Genomic DNA, 23017 nt, shown 5'->3' on the forward strand with positions numbered 1-23017 from the left:
TGGCGGAGATGCCGGTGTCGGGGTGAACCTGCTTCATCACTTTTTAGATGTAGATGGAGTAACTCCTTCCTCGACTTTCTGCGCTTCTTGCCGCCCTTCAGTGGGCTTTCGTGATTACTTTCTTGGCGCCTTTCGTGGCGGAAACTGTTTTTTTTTGGAGGGGTGGGGGGGACGAGAGAGCTCACCGGCCGCCATCTTGGTCAAGGTGGGTCTTGCAGCGCATGCGCGGTCTTTTGGACAGGGAAAAAAATGGGCGGGGCTTCAGAGTCTCTGTCAGTTTGATTGGACAGATGTTTGTGCCAGCTCAGTGGCCCCTGAAAGAGAGCCTTGTTGTGCTGCTTGTTGTCTGGTGACCCTGGGCAGCACAGGCTCACCCTATTGGGCCAGCCCAGGCTCACCCTATTGGGCCAGCCCGGGACTCACCCGATTGGGCCAGCCCGGGACTCACCCGATTGAGTCAGCCCGGGCCTCACCCGATTGAGCCAGCCCGGGCCTCACCCTATTGAGCCAGCACAGACTCACCCTATTGGGCCAGCCCAAGCTCACCTTATCGGGCAAGCATGGGCTCTCCCTATTGGGCCATTCCAGGCTCACTCTATTTGGCCAGCTCCGGCTCACCCTATTGGGCCAGCAGATGCTCACTCTATTCGGCCAACTGAGGCTCACCCTATTGGGCTAACTGAGGTTCACCCTGTTGGGCCAGCACAGGCTCACCCAATTGCGCCAGCCTGGACTCACCCTATTGCACCAGCCCGGGCTCAACCGATTGGGCCAGCACAGCCTCACTCTATTGGGCCGCACAAAAGGCCCAGTGACCAGCAGAGAAAATCAGCAGTTCATTGATTTTATTCTCACTTTGCCCACAGCGGGTGCAGAACTGAACCCAACCATGTTAGCTAGAAATGATGAACATCATCGGCCTTTGAATGTGGAAGGAGAAATGTTTGTTCTGTATGTGGGAAAGTATTTCGAACATCATTGTGACTGGAAAAATACTGAGACACACACACATCCGAGTGAGAGTGTTCCAGTGCACTGACTGTGGAAAGAGCTTCAACCAGTTACACAGCCTGAAAAAACATTGCACCATTCACAGCCGGGAGAAACTACACATGTTCTATGTGTGGACGAAACTTGAATTGATCGTCTAACCTGGATATAACGACACCTGCACCATGGAGAAAACGTAGGAATATGGAGACTGTGGCAAGGTATTCAGTTCCCCATCTGATCTAGAAAATCATTGCCGCAGTCACACTAGAGAGGGGCCATTCACCTGCTCCATGTGTGGGCATGGTTTCACTCAGTCATCCGATCTGCTGAAACTCCAGCAAGTTCACACTGGAGATCTGTGGGAAAGGATTCACTCAGGAATTATGAGTTCACAAGTGACCGCAGGGGTTGGGTTCAACTGTTATTACTGCTGTTAATTGCATCCTGACTGAATCGTGTTCATACTGTCAGTTGGGATTTGTTTCTGCTGATGTTAATAACCCCGAAAATTGGGTTGGAGTTTAACATTTTGATATTTCAAATAACAGTGTTGATATTTGATGTCTCCATGATAAGCGGGCACAAATTGATATCCTGTCACTGACTGCTCCATGTTGCGCCTTTCTTCCTTTCTAACTCTAGATTGTTTCAGTTCTCATATCTTTGGTTACTCTCAGGGACAAGTCACAGTTCCCCAGACCTTCCCGAGTGCCTCTCTTTGCCTTGGTGTCCAGGGTAGGGATAGCTAACACGCCCGGGATCACTAAACACAAAACCCAGTCTGTTAATCACTTTCAGCTACAGGACTTAGCGTGTGCCCGCAGCAACTCTCACCTTCGATGTGTGAATAGAATATCACGCCTGCAAAGCTGCTTTTGAATACAGGGGCAGGGAGGTGTTGCTACAGTTGTACAGGGCCTTGGTGAGGCCACACCTGGAGTATTGTGTACAGTTTTGGTCTCCTAACTTGAGGAAGGACATTCTTGCTATTGAGGGAGTGCAGCGAAGATTCACCAGACTGATTCCCGGGATGGCGGGACTGACCTATCAAGAAAGACTGGATCAACTGGGCTTGTATTCACTGGAGTTCAGAAGAATGAGAGGGGACCTCATGGAAACGTTTAAAATTCTGACGGGTTTAGACAGGTTAGATGCAGGAAGAATGTTCCCAATGTTGGGGAAGTCCAGAACCAGGGGTCACAGTCTGAGGATAAGGGGTAAGCCATTTAGGACCGAGATGAGGAGAAACTTCTTCACCCAGAGAGTGGTGAACCTGTGGAATTCTCTACCACAGAAAGTAGTTGAGGCCAATTCACTAAATATATTCAAAAGGTAGTTAGATGAAGTCCTTACTATTCGGGAGATCAAGGGTTATGGCGAGAAAGCAGGAAGGGAGTACTGAAGTTTCATGTTCAGCCATGAACTCATTGAATGGCGGTGCAGGCTAGAAGGGCTGAATGGCCTGCTCCTGCACCTATTTTCTATGTTTCTTTGTTTCTATGTTTCAATTTAAATTTGAATCCACTCAGTAAATGTATTGTTTTAAGGTATGTACAAGTAAACAGATCACACCAAAGAATTGGCAAAGGTTTACAGTCAACAAGATGAACAAGTAAAAACATCACAGCCCAATAACACAGTTTTATATTCACAGGAGAAAGTCGGTTATCTAAGTCCTCGAATGTCAGTCGGTGAGGTGAGAGACTGAATCTCTTTCCACACTCAGCTGGTAAATGATCTCTCCCTGATGTGTTTCCACCCGATACGCATCTGCATCTATTCACACTGTCCCCACATTTACAGTGTTGAGTCAGCTGGACACATGAGTCTCACAGTCTGAACGATTGGTTGAAGGTGCATCCACACACAGAACATGTGTCCTGTTTCTCCCCGCTGTGATTGGTGTTTTTCCAAAGGCTGATGATAAGGTGATCCTGGTCAATCCGGTGAATCTCTCAAATCTTGACGTGATGTTTGGTTTGAGTTTCCCAGCTGCAGATCCTCCCCTTCTAACACCCTGCAAATGGAGATTACAAAAGTTGTTACTTTAAGTATAGGATATAAATTTCCACTGTGGTAGGCATCAGAGCCGAGTCCAATCCTGCCCTCAACTACCATCCACACACTTCCCAGTTGATGTCATTGGATCGGTATCAAGAACAAGGGCACTGGCTAATTTTTACTCATATTTAGCCCAGTGGTACTGAGGACAATTATAACCCTGAACTGTTGCCTTGGCTGAGATCAACTAACAGCCCAGATCAAGGACCGAACTTGGGACCTTCCGAGTCAGTATTGCAGAGTGTTCTAAAATTTGAGGGTTGGGGGAAGGTTAGAAAGAATATTTTCAAACAAATTTTACTACACCTTTGAATAAAACCTTCGGCACACTGTATAATTCTGAAGTCTTTCCAAATTAGACAGGCAAACAAAGATCATCAAAAACAGTGAGACATTTCAGAAAGGCTCAAATCACTGAAATAGACAGCTTTACAATCATTGCACAGTACAGAAGGGAGCGACTGTTAATGGGAACTCGTTTCGTGAAGTCCTCCGACACTCCGAGATAAACAGGACTGTTCATTTAAGTATAAATAGGCAGAAAAAAGTTAGTCCCTGTCCCTTTAAATATCTGCCCCATTCCCCTATCAAGCACCGCCGGATAGGCTCCCGACGGGTCCAAAAGACCTAAGAAAATAAATTGCGTCAGGTGAAGCAGAACAACTGAAAAGTGTGCTCACAAACGCTTTGCTATCTATCAATCAATCTATATATGTGTGTGTGTGTATACTAAACACAAGATTCTTAATGCTTGCTAGTCAATTCCGCAGAAATAAGTTATTATCTTCACCAGTTATTTTCCAGCATTTTATTTCATTTTATTTACAATGTAATTACAGAGTGTTTAATTCCTTTATCATTTATTGATAACCCATTGTCTTGTGTGCTCGTATTTAGAAAGTGATGTCACACTGACCATTCCATTACCAAGGTGACCATGTCTGTCTGCGGTATTCAGTGGGAAAGGGGATTAAATCTCACCGAGGATAATGAGCAGCCGCCCACCAGTCTCTGCACTTGATTGCCCAGTGATCACCTCATCGTCACACAGAAGCTCCCGATATTTACCTCCAGTGTGGGTAATTTGTGTAAGTGATATTACAAATAAAATTGTAGGGCTGAAAGAGGAGTTGGGTGAGGGGGTTTGGAGAGAAGGGTGAAAGAGGAGTTAGGGTAATGAGTTGGAGAGTAGTGGTGAAGAAAGTGTTGGGGTGAGGGGTTTGGAGAGTAGGGGTGAAGGAGATGTTGGGGTGAGGGGTTTGGAGAGTAGGGGTGAAAGAGGAGTTGAGGTGAGAGTTTGAGAGAAATCGGATGATAGAGGAGTTGGGTGAGAGGTTCGAGAGTAGGGGTCAAAGATTAATTGGGGAGGGTGTGTTGGAGAACAGGGGTGAAGAAGGTGTATGAGTGAGGGGATTTACTGCCCATTAATCGCCTCTGTTGAACTATGATGGGGTTTATTTTTCCTTTGAAATGTTTTGGATCATGTGTTTCACTGATGTTAGAAGTGGGGCTGCAGTTCCTTCCAGGCACTGACTGTTTGTGGTGAATTAATATGGGTAGTGTTAATTGGGAATAGATTTGTGTGGGATCATTCTGTGCTGAATGCGTTGCTGGGCTGCGGGTTTTCCCTCAGTCCCAGTTTCTGAGGTACTGTTGACACCAAATCCAGGATCCACTTACGTTGTGACATCAAATCCAGGGACCGCTTACACTGAGGCAACAAATCCAGGGACACATACTGTAACACCAAATCCAGGGATCAGTTACAATGAAACATCAAATCCAGGATTAATTACATCCTCACACCAATTAAGGGATTACTAATACCGTGAAAACAAATCCAGGGAGCAGTAACACCGAGGCATTAAATCTAGGGACCACTTATACAGAGACTACAAAATGACATAGGATATAAGGCACAGAAATGACCATTCGGATGAACCAGTCCATGCCGGTGATAATGCTGTGCTCGAGAATTAGAGAGCCTCAGTATGAGGAATGGTAATGCCAGTGAAAGCAGCTCTAGTTAGGGCGAAGGGTGGATAATGAATGAAGATATGATGGTGAAATCAGATGGAGACTGGTGGGGCACGGTGACAGGTTATTGTCAGAAGCTCTTTTCAGGCAGGCTGATGTTAGATGTAATCATTGCAACAATTGTATCCATCTGTTCTTGTCCCAAAATCGCCAAATCGAATGTCACTAATTTATTTCTCTGTGAGAAATGTAGAGATGTGAAAGAAGGGAGGAAATTAGGTTTGTGCAGTAAAGAAGGTTCCTTGAATGAACACTTTGTGAGCTGTTTTGTGACTTGTCTTTGAGAGGTTAAAAACATGAAATGGACAAGGACACGTCCAGTGACACTGAAATTGCCAATAGTGCTTTCTAAGTTGATCACTATATCCTAACCCAAATATGCTACTGTCTACTCCAACCACTAATCCCAATCCTAAAAAATAACCACAAACCACAACCACTAAACCCTAAACCTACATCTAAACCCAACCGTTACCAAGGCTAGGAACATAAGAAATAGGAGCAGAAGTAGGCCATCTGGTCCTTTGAGCCTGCTCCACCATTCAATAATATCATGGATGACCTGATCTTGGCCTCAATTCCACTTCCCTGCTCTCCCCATAACCCTGGACTCCCCTATCTTTCAAAAATCAGTCTATCTCCAACTTAAATATGTTCAATGATCCAGCCTCCGCTGCTCTCTGGGGTAGAGAATTAAAAAAAATCATGACCCTCAGAGGAAATTCCTCATTTCCATTTTAAATGGGCGAACCCTTATTCTCAGACTATGCCACCTAGTTCTAGATTCTCCACAAGAGGAAACAGAGATGAGTGGAGGAGCTAAAGACCTGATGAAGGAAATATTTGAATAATTATTTTGATGCAAGAAATACTGCAAGGCATGTTAGTAATAAGTAATTATAATCAGCTAACCTATCAAAATTCGAAAAGACAATTACAAAGATCAGAACAGTGCGGAGTTCTACTAACTACATTCAAAAATCTTTAAACAATTCTGAAAATGAACAGATTTCCAGTCTTAAGCAAGGTAGTTCTTTCAAGTGTTGGTTAAAAGGTTGATCAAATGAGTGTAAAGTGAGACACTCCGGTTCAGTCGATGACACCCACAAGCCGTATACTGAAACGGAAAAAGCTTTGGATTTGATGTGGGAAAAGATGAACTGCGTGAGAAGTGAAATAATCTAGACTAAGAAAAGGCCTAAAATGGAAGGGGAGGGAACATTAATTAGTCTCCTTTTATTTTGGAGAAATCAAATATTCGACACAGGGTGCTTGAAACAAGCTGATTTGTTGAATATTTATAGAGAACATTAATCTCCAGCTGAGGTATAGGGGTTATGTAGAGCAGCAGAAACAAAGTCTAACTGCCAGAATGAACATGGTTCAGTGCCCAATGCAATCACAGTCATCATCATAGGCAGTCCCTCAAAGCGAGGATGACTTGCTTCCACGCCAAAAAGTTCACAGCTGTTTCAATGAAGGACTTAATATTCCAGATCCCGAACTACATCTTGGAGGGTGGAAGATGCCTGTGCTTGGTTTTTTGTAACGTGTGGTGGCCGTTGCACTACCAGCCACCACATCGGCTTGACAGAGCTAGGTCTTAGTCCAGTGGCAAGGGTTAACCAAGACGATTGGAGACCGAGCGCGCACACATATCGCAAGGTGGGCTGGCCCGTGCTGCCCCTGGGCCTTTGTCTCTCCTGGGCTCCGGTCACTTCCTTCTCCAAACTCTTGCTCCTTCGCCCCTCCTGCTGTGCCTGCCCGCACTGCAATCAGCGACCTGACTTCGCAGCCGTCGCCCTCCTGCAGTGGTATGCCGCCGCACGCTGCTCCCTCTGATGGCCCCGGCCTGCTGATGGTCTTGCAGGCAGCGACAGCGCGGATTTCCTGGCCGGGCCGCCTCACTCTGCTCCCTCTAATGCAGCCTTTCAATCACAATAAATCCTCATTTCACGAACGTGACCTTTCAATGGCGGTGTATTTACCCAGCATTCGCCGCGACGGAGAATGTGCCGATGCCAAATTACAGGGACCCAGTGCGCAGGCGCGGGAACTGGCTGTGTTTGGGGCATGCGCGGTGCGTGTAATAGCGGAGCGCACGTAGTGAACATCTGCTGCGCAAAAGAGCCCGTTTTCAGCGGGGCGGAGGGGAGGCTTCATAAACAACTGGTGCCCGCCGGAAACCCGGAATAATAACCGGAATATCGGCGACTGCAGTTTCTAGACTTTTTCCCGGTCACAGGCCCAGGGTAACGGCGGCCATCTTTGTACAGGAAGGCAAGTTCAGCGTTCCGCCATCTTGATTCAGTGAGCAGCAAAACGCAAGCGCAGCCAACTTGGTGGAGGAACAATGTGAGGTGCGGTCAGTGTTTGGTCCTCCTGGGTAAAGCAACAACTTGTTTAATTTATTCTCACTCAACACCTCGGAATTCTCACTATCTCTCCAAAAGGCGCTGCTCAGTGCTAAGCTTACGGTTTACCTCCCAGACAATTGTAACAGGAAAGCCCCAGAGCTGTTCACTCCCTGGGTTAGAAACCCTGTGAACAGTCCCAGGGTTATTATCTCATAACAACATAAGAAATAGGAGCAGGATTAGGACATTTGGCCCCTGGAGCCTGCTCTGACATTCAATAAGATCATGGCTGATCTGACCATGGGCTCAGCTCCACTTCCCTGCACACGCCTCTCTTCCCTTATCGCTCAAAAATCTCTCTACCTCTGCCTTAAATATATTCAATGCCCCAGCCTCCACAACTCTCTGGGGCAGAGAATTCCACAGATTCAAAACCCTCTGAGTGAAGAAATTTCTCTTCATCTCAGTTTTAAATGGGTGGCCCCTTATTAGGGTAAACTAAAACTAGGGGGTACAGTCTATGAGTGGAAATACCCTCCCTGCATCCACCTTGTCGATTCCTCTCGTTATTTTATATGTTTCGATAAGATCACTTCTCATTCTTCTGAACTCCAATGTGTATAGGCCCAACCTACTCAACCTATTCTCATAAGACAAACCCTCATCTCTGGAATCAACCTCTGAACAGCCCCAATGCAAGTATATCCTTCCTGAAATATGGAGACCAAAACTACACGCAATACTCTAGGTGTGGCCTCACCAATACGCTGTACAGTTGAAGCATCACTTCTCTGCTTTTATACTCTATTCCCCCCCTTGCAATAAAGGCCAACATTCCATTTGCCTTCCTGATTCCTTGCTGTACCTGCATACTAACTCTTTGTGTTTTATGCACAAGGACCCCCAGGTGTCTCTGTACTGTGGCACTTTGCAATTTTTCTCCATTTATATTATAATTTGCTTTTCTATTATTTCTGCCAAAGTGGATAACCTCACATTTTTCCACATTATACTACATCTGCCAAATTTTTGCCCACTCAACTAACCTGTCTATATCCCTTTGCAGATTTTTTGCGTTCTCACAATTTTCTTTCCCACCCATCGTATCATCAGCAAACTTGGCTACATTAAACTCGGTCCTTTCATTCAAGTCATTAATAATAGATTGTAAATAGTTGAGGACCCAGCACCGATCCCTGTGGCACCAATCGGAAAGTGACACATTTATCCTGACTCTCTGTTTTCTGTTAGTTAACCAATCCTCTATCCATGCTAATATATTACCCCCAACCTCGTGAAATTTTATCTTGTGCAGTAAACTCTTATATGGCACCTTATCGAATGCCTTCTGGAAATCCAAATACACCACATCCACTGGTTCCCCCTTATCCACCCTGCTCGTTACATCCTCAAAGAACTCCAGCAAATTTGTCAAACAGGATTTCCTTTTCATAAAACCATGCTGAATCTGCTTGATTGAATCATGCTTTTCCAAATGTTGCGCTACTGTTTCCTTAATAATGGACTCCAGCATTTTCCCAACGACAGATGTTAGGCTAACTGGTCTATAGTTTCCTGCTTTTTGTCTGCCTCCTTTTTTAAATAAATAGAGCTTTTACATTTGCGGTTTTCCAATCTGCTAGGACCACCTCAGAAGCCAGGGAATTTTGTTAGATTACAACCAAGACATCCACTATCTCTGCAGTCATTTCTCTTAAGAATCTAGGATATAAGCCATCAGGTCCAGGTGACTTGTCGCCTTTAGTCCCATTATTTTACCGAGTACTGCTTCATTATTGATAGTGAATGCATCATGTTCCTCTCTTCCTATAGCCCCTTGATTATCCACTTCGGTATTACTCTCAGTGACCGAGTGTTTTACTCTAATTAAACTGATCTCGGACTATTTCTGTCAGATATTAACTCTTGCACGGTCCCAGCAAACACTCCCACTCCCTCGACCCTCCGATGTTACTGCAGGATTGCTCTGTGAAGATGGGCTCATGGAGAGAAACACCCTGCACAGAATGATCACAAATTGAGCATCTCCAAGGGACAGGATTCCCAGCTTTAATCATTCTCTGTCCTTTCCGCCCAGGCACAGTTCCTTTGCTCAGATTCTGATAAAAGTAAGTTCGGAAAAGAGCACTTTGATTTTTACAGGCTGTATTAGTGCAGAGAGCTGCGCATGCGCAGTTCAGCCCCGTCCCCCTGTATCGATTTGCAGTGAGAAGAAGAGCACATGAGCCCTCCCCTCCCCCAGCCCTGTCTGTGATCGCCATTCATTCAGTAAGTGGAAGAAGATGGTTTAAAACAGCCGGGAATGGAGACCCCGCGACCCCAGGGTAAGGCAGCGAGCAGCAGCCTCCTTACAGCAGAGATCGGCATGGAGTCCAAAGGGGAGATCAGGGTGAGTCGGGGCTGTGTGTAAGAGGCAGAGTGGAGCAAGAACCAATTTCAATGAGTGGGGAAGGGAGAGGCCATTCTCGGGCTGTGTTTCGACAGTGTAAGGTAACAGAGAAAGTAAATCACCTCGCTCTTTCAAATCATTGCTGCTTTCTTTCCCCAAATCAGCAGTGAATGTTCCTGATTCAGTTCCAATCTCACTGTGTCTGTTGTTCTTAGATAGTGAGCAGTGGAAACACAGCCTGACAGTGAGGATGTGGGGAGTTTCACAAAATGCACCTATTGCAGACATCAGGAGAGGAGTGTGGGAGAAGATATTTTAAAGTCGGGTTATATTGTTTCGGTGTGTTGAGTTCTCCAGAATAATGTTGCTGGTGATTGAGAGATATATTGTCGCTCCCTCAGATACATCATATTCTCCCCCGCATCCATATCTTAGAACTAATATTGTTCTCGTATTATTATTCTCAGAGCAAAATTCTTCAACCAGCCAGAACAAATGTGAGCTTTCCTCCTCCACCCGGAACACAAGGAACAGAGCAGGCAGCTCTTTCTCACACATAGTAAGTACATTATCACTCACAGAGCACAGAGACACAGAACTGAGCTCAATCCTATCGTCACAGGCAGCAGAACCTGTCAGTCCTACAGTGATCTGAAGTGACAGAGTTACATTGTGAATCTTACAGCCACATGGAGCAGTAGAATCAGATGCTGTTAAACCATTGAAACAGATCACACTGATAGGTACACTCACTTGCCAGAAACAGGCAGGTACAGATTATAACCCACACTCACATACCAGAAACTGACAGGTACAGATTATACCCAAGATTTACTTGCCAGAAACTGACAGTTACAGTGTAAAACATAAAACCACGTAGACAAATAGATACAAATTAAAGGCAGACTAACATACCAGAAACTTACACACAGCTTAAACCCTCACACATACACCAAAACCTGTCCGGTACAGAATAATGCATACAGTCGCATATCAGAGACTGAGAGATACAGTATAAAACCCACACTCACACATCAGAGGCTGACATATTACAATCCATATTCCCATAACATAAATTGACATACAGTGAAGTGCCAATACTCACTTACCAGTTATTGACAGGTACAGGGTAAAGACATCTCTTCTATACCAGAAACTGACAGATTTAGAGTAAGGCCCACAATCACATACCAGAACTTGACAGGTACAGAATAAAACCCAGGCTCCCATAACAGAAATGGAGAGACAGAGAAAGGCCCACACTCACATACCAGAGGCAGATAGATACAGAGTGAAACTCAGACTCATTTACCAGAGACCGACAGATACAGGGTAAACACTCAACTCCATAACAAAATCTGACAGTTAGAAAGTAAAACGAATACTCTATCAGGAATTGGTGGTACACAGTAAAACAATACTAACATACTGGAGAATGATGGGTATGGAGTAGAGCTCACATTCACATAACAGAGATGGACAGATACAGCACAAAACACACACTTACACACCAGGAATGGAAAGATACAGAATGAAACCCACAGGCAATTACCAGAAAGTGACAGGTACAGGATAAAACCCACATTCTCCTATCAGAAACTGACATACAGAGTAAAACCCTCATTCACATACCAGAGATGGACAGATACAGAGTCAAAACCACACTCCCATACCAGACACCCACACTATTCATTCTATATTTACCTGTCAATGGTTCAGAGAGTGAAAATGTCAGTATCTATCCTATAATCAACGGTCAGTCCCACACTGACACTGCACCGGAGATTGAAAGTGGCAGTGTCCATCCTATACTCACCTGTCAATCAGAATCTGTCACATCGTGTCAGAGAATGAGAGAGGCAGTATCTATCCAACACTCACCTGTCACACTGTGTCAGAGAATGAGAGAGTCAGGATCTATCCAAAACTCACTGGTCACATAGTGTCAGAGAATGAGAGAGGCAGCATCTATCCAACACTCATCTGGCAATCCAACTCTGCCTCACTGTACCAGCGATTGAGAGATGCAATATCTATCCTATGTTAACAAATATATCCCATACTGATAGCAAAATCAGAGAATGAAAGGTACAGTGTCTGTCATATACACACCTATCAATCCCACACTGACACACAGGACCAGATAGTGAGTGGCAATGTCTGTCCTATACACACCTGTCAATCACACACTGACACACAGTACCAGAGATCAAGCAATTTAAAACTATCCCATTGTACCAATGAGTGACAGAAACATTCACTCGATCATTCAACCTGCTGACACACCAGCGAGTTCACAATGGGGAGAGGCCGTTCATCTGCTATCGAGTGTGGGAAGGGATTCACTGTGTCATCCACCCTGCTGACACACCAGCGAGTTCACACAGGGGAGAGGCCATTCACCTGCTCTGACTGTGGAAAGGGATTCATTCGGGCATCCAACCTGCTGACACACCAACGAGTTCACACTGGGGAGCGGCCGTTGACCTGCTCAGAGTGTGGGAAGGGATTCACTGTGTCATCCAACCTGCTGACACACCAGCGAGTTCACACTGGGGAGAGGCCATTCACCTGCTCCGAGTGTGGGAAGGGATTCACTGAGTTATCCAACCTGCTGAGACACCAACGAGTTCACAAGTGACTGCAGGGTTTGGATTCTGCTGTTGTCCCAGACTGAATCATGTCCATTCTGACAGTTGGGCTTTCTTTCTGTTGATATTGACTACCCCTATAACTGGGCTGAAGTTTAATATTCGGGATAGTTCACCAATTAATTAACGGGAAGAGGGTCAGATTAAAAAAAATGCTGATTGTGTTTGCATCCATACTTCACCCTTTAAAAAACATAAGAAATAGGAGCAGGAGTAGGCCATTGTCCACTCGAGACTGCTCTGCCATTTAATATGATCATGGCTGATCTGATCTTGGGCACAGCTCCACTTCCCTGCCCGCTTCCCATAAACCTTCACTTCATTATCGCTCACAAATCTGGATATCTGGGGTCGAGAATTCCAAAAATTTATGACCCTCTGAGAAAAAAAATTTCTCCTCATCTCTGTTCTAAATCGGCGACCCCTTATTCTTAAACTATGCCCCCTAGTTCTAGATTTTCCCATGAGAGGAAACATCCTCTCTGCATCTATCTTGTTGAACCCCCTCAGTATCTCATATGTTTCAATACGATCACCTCTGATTCTTCTAAACTCCAATGAGTACAGAAACATAGAAAATAGCTGCAGGAGTAGGCCATTCGGCCCTTCGAGCCTGCACCACCATTCAATAAGATCATGGCTGATCATTCCCTCAGTACCCCTTTCCTACTTTCTCTCGATACTACTTGATCCCCTTAACCGTAAGGGCCATATCTAACTCCCTCTTGAATATATCCAATGAACTGGCATCAACAACTCTCTGCGGCAGGGAATTCCACAGGTCAACAACTCTCTGAGTGAAGAAGTTTCTCCTCATCTCAGTCCTAAATGGCCTACCCTTATCCTAAGACTATCTTTGCTGGTTCTGGACTTCCCCAACATCGAGAACATTCTTCCAACATCTAACCTGTCCAGTCCCATCAGGATCTTATATGTTTCTATGAGATCCCCTCTTATCCTTCTAAATGCCAGTGAATAAAGGCCCAGTTGATCCAGTCTCTCCTCATATGACAGTCCAGCCATCCCTGGAATCAGTCTGGTGAACCTTTGCTGCACTCCCTCAAGAGCAAGAACGTCTTTCCTCAGACTCTGAGACCAAAACTGAACACAATATTACAGGTGAGGCCTCACCAAGGACCTGTACAACTGAAGTAAGACCACCCTGCTCCTATTCTTAATTTCCCTTGTTCGCCATGGTTGAGCCATCTTCCCAGTTTTATTTTTACTCCAGACAGGGATGTACAATTGCTGAAGTTCATCCATGTGATCTTTAAATGTTTGCCATTGCTTATCCACCGTCAACCCTTTAAGTATCCTCTGCCAGTCCATTCTAGCCAATTCACATCCCATACCGGGAAGCTACCCCTCCTTAAGTTCAGGACCCTAGTTTCCGAATTAACTTTGTCACTCTCCATCTTAATAAGGAATTCCACCATATTATGGTCACTCTTCCCCAAAGGGCCTCGCACAACAAGATTGCTAATTAGGCCCTTCTCATTATACATCAGGATGGCCAGCTCCCTGGTTGATTCCTCGACAAAGAAAACCATCCCTAATACACTCCAGGAAATCCTCCTCCACCGCAGTGCTACCAGTTAGATTAGCTCAATCTATATGTAGATTAACGTTGCCCATGATTACTGCTGTACCTTTTTTGCACACATCCCTTATTTCTTGTTTGATGCTGTCCCCAACCTCACTACTACTATTTGGTGGTCTATACACAACTCCCACTAGCGTTTTCTGCCCTTTGGAATTCCACAGCTCCACCCATACCGATTCCACATCATCCAGGCTAATGTCCTTACTTACAATTGCATTGATTTCCTCTTTAACCAGCAACACCACCTGCCTCCTTTTCCTTTCTGTCTATCCTTCCTAAATGCTGAATACCCTTGGATGTTGAGTTCCCAACCTTGGTCACCCTGGAGCCATGTCTCTGTGATGCCAATCACGTCGTATCCGTTAACTGCTATCTGTGCAGTTCATTCATCCACCTTATTCCGAATACTCCTCACATTGAGGCACAGAGCCTTCAGGCTTGTCTTTAACACACTTTGCCCCTTTTGAATCTTGCTGTAATGTGGCCCTTTTTGCTTTCTATCTTTTGCTTCTGCCCCCCTTCTATTTCTCTTTGTCTCCCTGCATAGGTTCCCATCCCCCTGCCATATTAGTTTCACTCCTCCCCAACAGCATTAGAAAATACTCTCCCTCGGACATTGGTTCCGATCCTGCCCAGGTGCAGACCGTCCGGTTTGTACTGGTCCCACCTCCCCCAGAACCAGTTCCAATGTCCCAGGAATTTGAATCCCTCCCTTCTGCACCATTTCTGCACCAAAGGCCCAAGCTGCTCAACCTTTCTTCATAAGTCAATCCCTTCACCTCAGGAATCAAACCAGTGAAGCTTCTCTGAACTGTCTCCAATGCAAGTATATCCCTGCTTAAAAAACTGTACGCAGAATGCCAGGTGTGGTCTCACCAATACACTGTACAGTTGTAGCAGGACTTCTCTAATTTTATATTCCATCCCCCTTGCAATAAAAGCCATCATTCCATTTGCCTTCCTGATTACTTGTTGTACCTGCATGCTAACTTTTTGTGTTTTACATCCTCTACAGTCTTTATGGTAGAGGACACTAACAATATCCCAACAGTAGATAGTCAAGGGGCTAGATGGTGGGGAGGAACTTAACACAATCACAATCACTAAGAAGGTGGTACTCAGTAAGATACTGGGACGAAAGGCAGATAAATCCCCTGGACCTGATGGCACCCTAGGGTCTCAAGAGAAGTAGCGGCAGGGATAGTGGATGCATTGGTTGTAATTTACCAAAATTCCTTGGATTCTGGGGAGGTCCCAGCAGATTGAAAAACCACAAATGTAACACCCCTATTTAAAAAAAGAGGGAGACAGAAAGTAGACTAGTTAGCCTAACTTCTGTCATTGGGAAAAAAGCTGGAGTCCATTATTAAAGAAGCAGTAGCAGGACATTTGGAAAAGCAGAATTCGGTCAGGCAGAGTCAGCATAGATTTATGAAGGGGAAGTCATGTTTGACAAATTTGCTGGAATTCTTTGAGGATGTAATAAACAGGGTGGATAAAGGGGAACTAGTGGGTGTGATGTATTTAGACTTCCAGAAGGCATTTGACAAGGTGCCGCATAAAAGGTTACTGCACAAGATAAAAGTTCACGGGGTTGGGGGTAATATATTAGCATAGACAATTGGCTAACCAACGGAAAACAGAGAGTCGGGATAAATGGTTCATTGTCTGGTTGGCAACCAGTAATTAGTGGGGTGCAGCAGGGATCACTGCTGGAACTCCAACTATTTACAATCTATATTAACGACTTAGAGGAAGGGACCGAGTGTAACATAGCCAAGTTTGCTGATGATACAAAGATGCGAGGAAAAGCAATGTGTGAGGAGGACACACAAAAGTTGCAAAATGACATACACAGGCTGTGAGTGGGCAAAAATTTGGCAGATGGAGTATAATGTTGGAAAGTGTGAGGTCATGCATTTTGGCAGAAAAAAAATCAAAGAGCAAGTTTTTTAAATGGAGAAAGATTGCAAAGTGCTGCCGTACAGTGGGACCTAGGGGTACTTGTGCATGAAACACAAAAGGTTAGTATGCAGGTATAGCAAGTGATCAGGAAGGCCAATGGAATCTTGGCCTTTATTGCAAAGGGGATGGAGTATAAAAGCAGGCAAGTCTTGCTACAGTTATGCAGGGTATTGATGAGGCCACACCTGGAATACTGCGTGCAGTTTTGGTTTCCATATTTACGAAAGGATATCCTTGCTTTGGAGGCAGCTCAGAGAAGGTTCACTCGGTTGATTCCAGAGATGAGGGGGTTGACTTATGAGGAAAGGTTGATGAGGTTGGGCCGAAACACATTGGAATTCATGAGAAAGAGAGGTGAACTTATCGAAACGTATAAGATTATGAGGGGCCTTGACAAGGTGGATGCAGAGAGGATGTTTCCACTGATAGGGGAGACAAGAAATAGGGGGCATAAACTTAGAATAAAACTGAGAAGAGAAGAAATTTCTTCTCTCAGAGGGTTGTAAATCTGTGGAATTCGCTGCCTCAGAGAGCTGTGGCTCATTGAATAAATTTAAAACAGAGATAGATAGCTTCTTAAACGATAAGGGTTATGGGGAGCGGGCAGGAAAGTCGACCAGAGTCCATGATTGGATCAGCCATGATCATATAAAATGTCGGAGAAGGCTCGAGGGGCCGTATGGCCTACTCCTGTTCCTATTTCTTATGTTCTTATGACAGAGAGACCCCATGGACCCCCTGGTCCCTCTGTACTGCAGCATTTTGTAATATTTCTCCATTTAAATAATAAATTGTGTTTTTCTATTTCTTGCCAAAGTGAATAACCTCACACTTTCCCACATTATACACCATCTAAAACATTTTTGCCCACTCTCTTAGCCTGTCAATATCCCTCAGCAGATTCATTGTGTCCTCCTCACAACTTGCTTTCCCACCCATCTTTGTATCATCAGGAAACTGAGCTACATTACACTTGGTCCCAATAGTTGAGGTTCCTAGCACCGATCCCTGCGGCACCGCACTAGTTACTGTTTGACAACCAGAGAATGAACCATTTATCCTGACTCTCTGTCTTCTGTTAGTTAGCCCTCCCTCTATCCATAAGAACATCAGAAATAGGAGCAGGATCGGGCCATTTGGCCCATCGAGCCTGCTCCTCCATTTAATACAATCATGGCAGATCTGATCATGGTCTCAGCTCCACTTCCCTGTCCACTCCCCATAACCCTTTACTCCCTTATCACTTAAAAATCTGTCAATCTCCACCTTAAATATATTCAATGACCCAGCCTCCACAGCTCTCCGAGGCAGCAAATTCCACAGATTTACAACCCTCTGAGAGAAGTAATTCCTCCTCATCTCTGTTTTAAATGAGCAGCCCCTTTATCTAAGATCATCCCTCTAGTTCTGGTCTCCCCCATCAGTGGAAACATCCTCTCTGCATCCACCTTGTCAAGCCCCCTCATAATCTTGTACGTTTCAATAAGATCACCTCTCATTCTTCTGAACTCCAATGAGTAGAGGCCCAACCTACTCAACCTTTCGTCGTGTCAACCCCCTCATCCCCGGAATTAACCTAGTGAACCTTCTCTGAACTGCCTTCAAAGCATGTATATCTTTTCGTAAATATGGAAACCAAAACTGCATGCAGTATTCCAGGTGTGACCGCACCAATACCTTGTATAGCTGTAGCAAAACTTCTCTGCTTTATCCCCCTTGCAATAAATGCCAACATTCCATTTGCCTTCCTGATCACTTGCTGTACCTGCATACTAACTTTTTGTGTTTCATGCACCAGGACCCCTAAGTCCCTCTGTACTGCAGAACTTTGCAATTTTTCTCCATTTAATTTGTAATTTGCTTTTCTATTTATTCTGTCAAAGTGGATAACCTCACCTTTTCCCACATTATACTCCCATCTGCCAAATTTTTGCCCACTCACTTAGTCTATCTATATCCCTTTGTAGATTGTTTGTGTCCTCCTCACAATTTGCTTTCCCACCCATCTTTGTATCATCAATAAACATGGCGACATTACACTTGATCCAGTCATCCAAGTCATTAATTTCGATTGTAAATAGTTGAGGCCCCATCACCGAACCCTGCGGCACCCCACTACTCACGGATTGCCAAACAGAAAATGTCCCATTTATCCTGACTCTCTGTTTTCTGTTAGTTAGCCAATCCTCTATCCATGCTAATATATTACCCCCAACCCCGTGAACTTTTATCTTGTGCAGTAACCTGTTATGTGGCACCTTGTCAGATGCCTTCCAGGAATCCAAATACACCATATCCACTGGTTCCCCCTTAGTCATCCTGCTCATTACATCCTCAAAGAACTCCAGCAAATTTGTGAAGTGAGAGTTCCCTTTCATAAAACCATGCTGACTCTGCTTGATTGTATTATGCTTTTTCAAATGTCCTGCTACTGCTTCCTTAATAACGGACTCCATCATTTTCCTCATGACCGATGTTAGGCTAATTGGTCTATAGTTTCCTGCTTTTTGTCTATCTCCTTTTTTAAGGACAAAGCAGCCCACTTGATTGGCTCTGCATCTACCACCTTCAACATTCACTCCATCCACCACCGGCTCACCGTGGCTGCACTGTGCACCATCTACAAGATGCACTGCAGCAACTCACCAAAGCTTCTTTGGCCGCACATCCCAGACCCGCACCTCTACCACCGAGAAGGCCAAGGGCAGCAAGCGCATGGAAACACCATCACCTGCAAGTTCCGCTCCAAGTTACTCACCATCCTGACTTGGAAATATATCGGCTGTTCCTTCATAGTCGCTGGGTCACAATCCTGGAACACCCTCCCCAACAGCACTGTGGGAGCACCTTCACCACACGGACTGCAGCGGTTCAAGAAGGCGGCTCACTCTCACCACCTCGGGGGCAATAAATGCTGGCCTCGAGAGCGCCACCCACATCTGACGAACAAATGAAGAAAGGAATCAAATTAATCAGAATGCACCAGATTAAAGTGACAATTCAGCACTTTCTGGGGAGGTGATTGACCCAGACACATTGGGACTGAATAGTATTTAGAAAGATCCAGATAAAGGGGCAGGGGAAACACAGATACAGAGAGACAAATATAGCCACACGCGTACACACAGACACACATATAAGCACAGACATAACATATAAGCACAGACATATATCACACACACACAGCCCGGACACAGACATATATCACACACACAGCCCACTCCTGATGCCAGTTTACATGAGGTCACACAGACTGCGTTGCTAGGTTACGGACGTCACACAGCTCGCGTTGCTGGGTGACGGACGTCACAGGCGGTGGAACAGTTGACGCGCCCAGGATTCAAATCAGGAGCCACGTGCCTGGGAGCGGCGCCGCCTCCGGCTGTGCGAATGGGCGGGGCGTTACTGGAGCTGTGCCGGGCCGCGATTGGTGGGTCGAGATGTCAATCAGATGCTTTCACCCAATAGCAGCGACGTATCATATCGACTCGGTGAGCGCGCTCTGCGCATGTCCCAGATCCCTGGATGTCGACGGTTGGTGAAAGAAATGCAAAATGGCTGCAAGTGATCGGCGGCTGAGGGAGAGTGCCCCGGGGGGAGAGGTGAGACACGGAACAGAGGGGGTGAGAGCAAAAGAGATGTAGAGAGGGAGAGGGAGAGGGGGAGGGGAAGAGAGACCCGGACACAGACTGACCGGGGAGGGAGGAGTGAGGGGGGTTCCTGGGAAAGCTGAGCGACTCCTGTAACCGTCCTCCTCCCCGCCTCTCCTCCCGCGTGTAACCCGGGGGTGGGCCCAGTGAGATCAGACAGTGTGTAACCCGGGGGTGGGCCCAGTGAGATCAGACAGTGTGTAACCCGGGGGTGGGCCCAGTGAGATCAGACAGTGTGTAACCCGGGGGTGGGCCCAGTGAGATCAGACAGTGTGTAACCCGGGGGTGGGCCCAGTGAGATCAGACAGTGTGTAACCCGGGGGTGGGCCCAGTGAGATCAGACAGTGTGTAACGCGGGGAGAATTCTGGTGATTTTCTGTAAGTCCAGACGTGCGAGATCTGAGGAAAAGGATAAAATCAAACAGAAATACTGGACATGTACTTTGCTGAAATGTTGAGAAAACACTTTACACTCCATTCCATTTCACAACATTAATATTCTTCTCATTTTCTGCCCTGTCATAATTAGCTCTCCCCCTGGTGAATGGCGGAGTGACTGAGAAAGTTCCACAGCTGGAAGGAAACAGGGATTGTGGACTGAGGAACAACAGCAGGTGAACCAGCGCAGGATTGTGAGAGCACCAACCAGTGAGCCCCTTCCGATTGAAAGTGCTTCAATAGATCGACTGGGGAGGAAGGTAAGAGAAAGTGCCATTTACTCAGATACACAGCGGTCCTGTAGACAGTACACACAGGTAACACAGTCAGACAGGAAATGAGACTGGGAGAGTCTGACCACCGAGCACAATTATCCAGCATGAGGCCGTGTAATGGGATGTGAAGTGAGATCAGTTTCTCTCTCTAAACACAGTCACAGTGAATCTTGTGTGTGTTTTAGAGTAAAGGGCTTTGATCTAAGAGGTGACTCCAGTTTGAGGCAGAGCCCAGCAGATGGACCGGTCTCTGTACATTAGGTGCGGCTGCACTCACACCGACACCATCAGAACTCAATGTTCAAATATTTCCCATCTGGTGAGAAAACCAATGGAAAGATTGAAGCGGAAGCACGGAGACAATTCACTGATCACGATGCACAGACCCATCTGAAAGACCAGCACGGCCTATCACCCATAGAATCAATTATTCATTCATCAACATTTAGAATTATAAGAAAATATATTGATACCTACTTATATTGATAACTACTAATATTGAAGCATTGATGACTGGAGATATGTAGTCTAATATACTGAAACACAGATATGGAGAGTTGCAATTTATTGATTGGCGTCGTACTTGACTCCGAGATGAACTTCCGAGCCTATATTCCCGCAATCACCGAGTACGCTTACTTCCCCCTCCATAATATCGCCGGTCTCTACCCCTTCCTCAGCTCATCGACTCAAACCCTCATCCACGCCTCTGATCGGCCTCACACCTCATACTCTCCGTAAACTTAAGCTTAAACTTAGGGGGCATAGTTTTAAGGTGGTTGGTGGAAGGTTTAGAGGGGATTTGAGGGGGGGACTTCTTTACACAGAGGGTTGTGGGGATCTAGAACTCACTGCCTGGAAGAGTGGTGGATACAGAAACCCTCACCACTTTTAAGAGATGGTTGGATAAGCACTTAAAGTGCAGTGACCTGCAGGGTTACGGAGCTAGAGCTGGTAATTGGGATTAGACTAGATCACTTGTTGGCCGGCGCACATATAATGGTAAGTGCTGCACGGAATCGAATATGGCCAGGGTGATCTCCTGGACTAGTTTCGATCGCCTGGATGGGTAGGAGAGAAATTTTCCGAGATTTTTTTTCCTTAAATTGGTCTGGGTTTTTACCTGGTTTTTGCCTCTCCCAGGACATCACATGGCTCTGGTTGGGGTGAAGTGTAGAATGTTTTGGTGCAAGGGGTGTCACAGTTGTGTGAGGCGGACTGGTTGGGCTGGTGCTATTTACCTTTCCGCCATTGTTCATTGTTCATAGATTTATATGTAACTTTAGGGCTGCTAACCGAGGGCCGTGCGGCTCTTTGTCGGCTGACTTGGACACGATGGTCCGAATTGGCCTCCTTCTGTGTTGTAAATTTCTATGTTTCTTCTATGTTTCTAAAACACTCCTGCACATATACTTACTCAAGAACACAAGTAGCAGCAGCAGGAGTAGGCCATACGGCCCCTCCCATCTGCTCCGCCATTCAGTAAGATCTCTATTCGATCGAGAATTTTTAAGATTCACAACTCTGAATGATGAAATAGCTCCTCCTCATAGTCTTAAATGACCGATCTCTTATCCTAATACTAGGACCTCTAACTCTGGACTATCCAGCCCTTGTCAATTCCTCTAAGAATTTTATATGTTTCAATGATATCATCTTCCGTTCTTCTAAACTCCAGAGAATATAGGCCTATTTTACTCAATCTGTCCTCAGCCATCGCATCCCAACTTGTACCAATTTCCGTTCACCCATCACCCCTGAGCTCGCTGAACTAATTGGCTCCTGGTCCATCAATGCCTCGCTTTCAAAATTCTCATCCTTGTTTCGAAATCCATCGAGGATCTTTCCCCTCCCTCTTGCTGTAATCTCCTCCAGCCCTACAACCCTCAGAGATCCTTGCATTCCTTCAATTCTGGCCTCTTGAGCAGCCCCAATTTTCATCCCACCAATATTGGTGGCTGTACCTTCAGCTGCCGAGGACATAAGCTCTGGAATTCCCTCCCTAAACCTCTCGATCTTTATAATACTCCTTAATACCTACCCTTTTGAACAAGCTTTTAGTCACCTGTGCTAATATTTCCTGACGTGACTGGGTGTCAAATTTTGTTTGATCATGGTCCTGTGAAGTATCTTGGGACATTTTACGATGTTTAAGGCGTGTTATAAATGCAATTTGTTGCTGATAACTGAAGCTATTTCAAATTGTAATATAACGAAACTACAGGCATGGGGAATTGCAATAGATTGATAACTGCAGAGGAAGAGGATTGTTATGTATTGCTAATAGCATGAATTCTTTTAATGTGAGGTGGCCCTTGCACATTAGCTACCACACGGGCTTGGCAGAGCAAGGTCTTGTTCCAATGGCAAGGGGAACCCAAGATGACTGGAGACCAGGCACTGCTGCATGTTTCCTCAGGCACTGACTCACTGGGGTAGTTTCCTCTGGCACTGACTCTCACTGGGGTAGTTTCCTCTGGCACTGACTCTCACTGGAATACAGTTTCCTCTGGCACTGACTCTCTCTGGGGTAGTTTCCTCTGGCACTGACTCTCACTGGGGTACAGTTTCCTCTGA

At 45.6% G+C, this 23017-nt stretch overlaps 1 protein-coding gene and 1 long non-coding RNA gene across 4 annotated transcripts in view; one reads left to right on the top strand and one right to left on the bottom strand.

Annotated features, from left to right (window-relative positions):
* Positions 1–2562: 2562 nt before the first annotated feature.
* On the bottom strand, positions 2563–19316 carry LOC139272780 (uncharacterized). Its single transcript, XR_011594964.1, has 2 exons — positions 18836–19316; positions 2563–3010 (listed from the first exon to the last, which is right to left on the bottom strand). It is a non-coding gene; the product is annotated as an uncharacterized lncRNA (long non-coding RNA).
* Positions 19317–19603: 287 nt separating this feature from the next.
* LOC139273369 (zinc finger protein 239-like) overlaps positions 19604–23017 on the top strand; it is a 52218-nt gene continuing 48804 nt past the window's right edge. The window contains exons 1-2 of one of the 3 annotated variants that reach the window (XM_070890197.1): positions 19604–19679; positions 20257–20425. The gene's annotated coding sequence lies outside the window, so the exon portion shown is untranslated. Of the gene's footprint in view, positions 19701–19990; positions 20106–20256; positions 20426–23017 lie in introns of those variants that run through there. The other 2 variants (XM_070890199.1, XM_070890198.1) reach the window with 2 other exon arrangements.

This window comes from Pristiophorus japonicus, chromosome 9, assembly GCF_044704955.1.
Source record: "Pristiophorus japonicus isolate sPriJap1 chromosome 9, sPriJap1.hap1, whole genome shotgun sequence".
In the NCBI taxonomy this organism is placed as follows: Eukaryota; Metazoa; Chordata; class Chondrichthyes; family Pristiophoridae; genus Pristiophorus; species Pristiophorus japonicus.